Here is a 6,000-nt window from a genome sequence, read left to right on the forward strand (position 1 = left end):
AAGTCATATATGAAATAAAAATGAATCAAGATTTACACCCAGCCCACTAGTATTCTCACACATTTATACCAATGCAAATGAAATTTATATTGCAAAAAAAAAGGATCCCAACTTTCATTTTTTTAATAACACAAAAGGGAAAATACAGTTTAGGCCAAATGGCCAACTTTTACATCTAATTCCACTTTGGAACAATCAACCTCAAATATACAATAACATACAATATTCTAAATCCTTTTGGGATAAATTGTAGGGGGATTTAAAAAAAAAACAATTTACTAAAATTGTAATGTCAAAATATAGGATATTTTATACTACATACATATTTACTGGTTTTAAATCAGTTTGGATTTGAATTGAATATCCAAACATATAAATGTGTAGGCACATGTTGATTACCACAACTATAGTAGCACAAAATGTGCTAAACCAATGCCACAAAGGTACCTGTGACGAGTTTAGGACTCGGCACAAACATGCGATGAGCTTTGAGTCTGCTCAAGGCCACCGCAGGCCTGTAACAAATTCAAAGTCGTAATACCAAAGACAATCTCAGAGCCATCACATACCTACGATGAGCATAAAGCCATCACGAGGCTGCAATGAGCTTAGATTCATTGCATATGCGCGATGAGCACGAGCCATTGTGAGTTTGCAATGAACTTAGAGCCATCACAAACATGCGATGAGCTCAAGTCCATTGCAAGCTAGAGGTAAACAAAGAAACGCATACTTCACTGACGTCACATGTGACAAAATGCCCAGTAGGATTAGAAAATACACATGATATTAGTATCAACGTCATACGTGTCATGTCATCCTAAGAGATCCACAAAAGGAAGTAGCAAACGTGTATTATGAGAATCCTCAGATGAAAGAAAACATCATCCTTGGGATATCTCATAAGATACGTGACGAAACCCTAGCGGTGTTCTCTAACAACTGACACCGAATCTAAGATTCCCTTTCATAATGGTAATAAAACACTTTTAGCTCATTCACTTTAGGGCATCGGGATTTTTCCCTATAAATAGAAGTCTAATTCATAATGAGAAGATCATTCTATCATTCCATCATTCTACCATTCTGCCACTCATAACCTTTAAGCCTATCATTTACCCTTAGCCTTCACTCGTCTTTCAATGAGACCCTTGTGTGTAGCCTTATCACCACACTCACAAAATTGAATGCAGGTATCTCAAATTCTTTATCGAATCGAATATGGATAAAATTGAATTTGATTCAATTCATTTGCAACCTTACGAACCTATTGCTGAATTAAAGATAAGTTACATTGACCGCTTGGACTATGGGGTTAGTGACAATTGCCTCCTAAATTTTCATTTTGCGACAAATCCCCCTGAAATTTCACTTTATGATAAATAGCCCACTTCAATAAAGTTTCATCATATATATATGTGATAAATAGCCCACTTAAATCTCTAAACAACTGAAGTGACCCCATTCAGTTGTTTAATTTTCTTTTCTAAATCTCTAAACTAATTTTTCCTTATCTACTTTAACAATTTATGATTTAATTAATTTTCTAAATATAATATTGAAGTCTTCTCAAGTGCTATAATAGATCCTTCGCAAATTTTTGGTTGGATTTAATATTAAAGTGAAATGGTGCAAGATTCTTTTTGATATGTCCAAATTTAAGGTTTCATTTGGTTTTTCAAGTTAATTGGAGGATGGAGTGAATAATTTCCCCTGGCTTATTGGAGAGAAGGAGTGAATGATTTTTTTATTCCAATATAATGAGACATTCATGTCATTGAAATGAAACTTTTTTTTGGGTATCAATTGGGGTTTAAGAGAAAAATGTGAGGCGAATAAAATAAGGAAACATTAAGGCTGTGTTTATTTGAGATACAAGTGTAGAATTCGAGTTTGTGGGCGTTTGGTTACTAAACATAAACAAATCATTTAAAGGGCGTGGGGATGTATTTTTCGACTTATTCATATTGTAAAAAGCACATCAATGTATCCATTTTTTTAAACAAACTTGTACTATATGGAAAAATCGATGTAAACAGTCATACTAAATGCATCAATCGAGTGTTTGACCAAAATTCATCGTAAATGGAACATGGGTAGTTGAAGCGGTTAATGTTTCCTCCCATGCAAATTTGTACACATATGGAACAACAACAATATGAGTTTACAACTGTGAAATCACTTTGCATTGACCAGAAAGTGACCGTTGTTTAAAATTGATATAGTTTTTATATCGATTGTCGATGTAATGAAGTTTTACATCGATTATTAACGTAAAACTATACTCCATCCAAATGCACGAAAACTATACCGAATTGTAGTTTTATGACATCTTTCCAAACACATACAAAACTGAACCGATGTAAAATTTACATCGGTTCTTGATGTACAAACGGAGCCTAAAATAATGAGCTATGAACCGGAGTTTGGAGTTTGAACCAAGCAAACCTGCCAAAGACCGAACCTCCGAGAGAGGCAACTATGGTTTATGGCTTTCACTCGCTCACTCGCTCGGTCGCTTCCCCCGCCCCTCCCCGACAAGTTCGGCTTTAGTCCAAGAACTTTCAGTCAAAGCATCATTCACGCAGCATAAAAGCGTGCCACGCGTCCTAGAAACATGTTCATACTTGAAATGTGCGAAGTTGGTGGTGACTATTGCTCGCTATTCTTCTCCGTTGTGCTCTCTTCCCACTCCAATCTTTTCCCTCTACGTCTACGGGCTATGACACACTAAAAAATTTAGGGTCCATTTGGTTCGTAGTCGAAATCGAAATCAAAATCATTTGGAATTGGAATCAGAATGGTCCATTCCCATAGTTAGTTTGGTTCAGACAGGAATGAGAATGGAAATTAAAATCAGTAGGAATGTGATTTCATTCCCAAGGGAGGGGCAGAGAGTGGCCATTCCCTCAAATGGGGGAATGCCATTCCAGTAGGAATAGGAATGGGATTCCGATTTTGCCCAACCAAACAGTTAGAGCCTATTCTGATTCCGATTCCATACCCCTATTCTAGCAAACCAAATGGACCCTTAGAATTTTAGACTCAATTGGCTCTCTTGTCTAGTCGCTTCAGTAATCTGTGTTTAACTTGTCGATTTTTTGCTTTCGTTTTCTCGGATTCCGATCACAATAGTTTTTTTGCATCTTTCTAATTTGAAAAATACGAACTCGACATAGATCTCTCATTATTAAAAACGAGAATGATCAATGGCTCTTCATTGAACACCCAAATTTTTATTTCCAAATTTACCCCTATTAATAATACAAAATAGCCAAGCTAACATATACCCTATTATTTAAAGATTTTAAAAATAAGAAAATGATCAATTTTTTTGGTAGAACACCCTGATTTTTATTTACAAATCTACCCCTATTAATAATACAACTTTGAATGGGCTGACAACCAATCTAGCAAATTCACAAGTTTCTATTTTACCCTTATATACAAGAGAGACAAGTGTCCTAAAAAGATGAATACGTGGACATCCAAATTCTCCATGTAATGGTTACACTATTAAGGTAGTCATAATGTTGGTTAAATTTTTATCAAATATCAATGTGGTTGAACCATGGTTACCGGACCGAAAAATCGGGAATCAGTCAAGTTACCGGTTTCATTTTACCCCAAAACCTTTATTTTCCCCAAAACCATAGATTTGGTCAGCAAACCGTTGACCCGGGCAATCGAAACGTTCAACGGTTTGGCCAGTTTTTATTATTATTATTTTTTTTTAATTTTTTGTCAGAATGGGTCGTTCATTCATTTTGAATGGTCGGACCATTCGACAAGGAACCGGACCCCTGACCGATTTGTTGTCCAGGTCGGTTTTAAAAACCTTAGGCTGAACAACTCTCACATTACTCTGGATTGTTTTCATGATATTAAATGGAATCAAATCATCATGATAAGTTCAAAATTTCTCCTTCAAGGATAAACTTAATTGATAGGTTGAATGGATGTATCTCCCCATTTTTAATAAAATTGTGATCATATTTATAAAAATCCTCCAAATTTGAACCTAAATAGGGGTATGTTATAGGATTTGAATGCTATTTCGTTTTATTTGGATAGATAATCAATTCAGAATCCAAAATAAGAGTTCACTCGATAAAGTAGTTAGTTTATTATTATTTTTTTATTTTATCTAAAATTCTAAATTTTGATTTAACTTGCACTCACTTTTGGTTTCTCTTTTATGCTTATTTTTTTGGTTAATTTGTTTGGGGTGTATAACAGTTTATATGAAGAGAAAGGTGATTATACAACCCTATAACTTGCAACTGAGATAGTGGTTCGACTCTTCACTTTGAAACAGCTTTGGGAAGACTTTTATTTCTGTTTTGACATGGTCGTTTTGGGCTAGTCTATAAGGAATGTTTTCGGAAGGAAGGAACATTGCTATTAAATTTATAGATCAAACAAGAAAACAAGAAGAGGAGTTTAAATATTTATATTTGTAATGAAGAGGAGTTTAAATCAGAGAATGATCGAAAATATTTGAACTTATATTTTCCATTTGTGTTATTTTTTCATGCTCAATTGTTAGGTGGTGCCAATGAGTCATTCTGGTTATGTTCACTTGGTAGCTTAGTAGCCTTGATTGATTAATGTTCAAATAATGATTATAACGCTAAAGTTGGATTATAAATTCATAGTGAATTTAGTCATTTTTATCGTTGTCGGGTTGTTTTGTGTATTATTTTTTTGGAACTTGAAAATCAATTCATTTTTTAAATCACTTCAATTCAAATATGCTATTTTGACTAGTTAAGGGTGTTCATTATATGGTTTAAATTGCAAAACTGAACCGAACCAAACCAAGTTTGCGGTTTGGTTTGGTTTATTTAATTTTATAAACTGAACTAAACCATAAACTGTAAACTGAAATTATATATATAATATGAATATATGATATATAAATATTATATATAATATATTTAAATGGAATATGTAAAATCATAAATATATAATGTATGCTTTATTTTATAATAAATAATAAATAAAAATTTTTAAGTTTTAATTTTTAGGGGAGCTATTTGGGCTTTCTAATTGGGTTAAGTCCAAAAGAATATAGAATGGTCCAAAGTCCCTAAACCGTATTAGAAACTCCACCAAACTGTAGTAAAACGATTTGATTTGGTTTGTTTTTCATATCAAAACGGTTTAGTTCGACTTAGAAAATTTTCAAACCATAATTTACCGGTTTGATATGAGATTTTCTTTAGCAAATGAAACATACACGTGCAACGCACATGCACCCCACTAGTATAAGAAAAAAGAAGAATATATCTGTTATTTTTTTTAATTGGGGAATTTCATTTCCCGAGATGGAAGAGGATCTGATCGAGAGCAAATCTGCCCCTCACAAGATTGCCCCCACCAACGTCCCATTCAAGCCGTGTATTAGGAACATCTCCTGATGATGATACCAGAAGTGATGATGTCATCATCGGGAGATGTTCACAGTACACGGCCGGGATGTGTTATGGGACGTTGTGGGGGCAGATTTGAACTCGATCTGATCGACCACCAATACTAATTTGTTTAATGAAATGGCCAGCATAGACGCTGACGCAACTCTCAGTGATGTTGAAGGGGACGAATGGACGGTGCAATTCCGATTGTCCTCAACAACCCATCTCAAGAAGACATATCTGTGGAGAGTGCAAAATTTGAGCTTCAGACCTCGTTCAATTGCTTGAAGGTGCTCGCACATGAGGCAATCAAGAAGCGCGACGAGAGTGAGAGGCAAAGGGAGGAAGCGTTGCGTGAGAAGGAAGAACTTTTGAGATCCAATGAAGGAATTTCAGGGGAATTGGCGGAGGCTCTGAGACTTAAAAATGAGCTTCTGAAGCAAAGGGAGGATGTTGCACGACAGTTCGATGAAGCAGTTAAGGCAAGGGACTCGTCGAGATGGGAGGTCGAGGTTGCTGCTCATCTGCTTGTCGAGGTCGCATTTTTCAAGCATGCACACATTTGTAGGACGCGTGGCATGCT

This window comes from Nelumbo nucifera, chromosome 3, assembly GCF_055504915.1.
Source record: "Nelumbo nucifera cultivar China Antique chromosome 3, China Antique-T2T, whole genome shotgun sequence".
Lineage (NCBI taxonomy): Eukaryota > Viridiplantae > Streptophyta > Magnoliopsida > Proteales > Nelumbonaceae > Nelumbo > Nelumbo nucifera.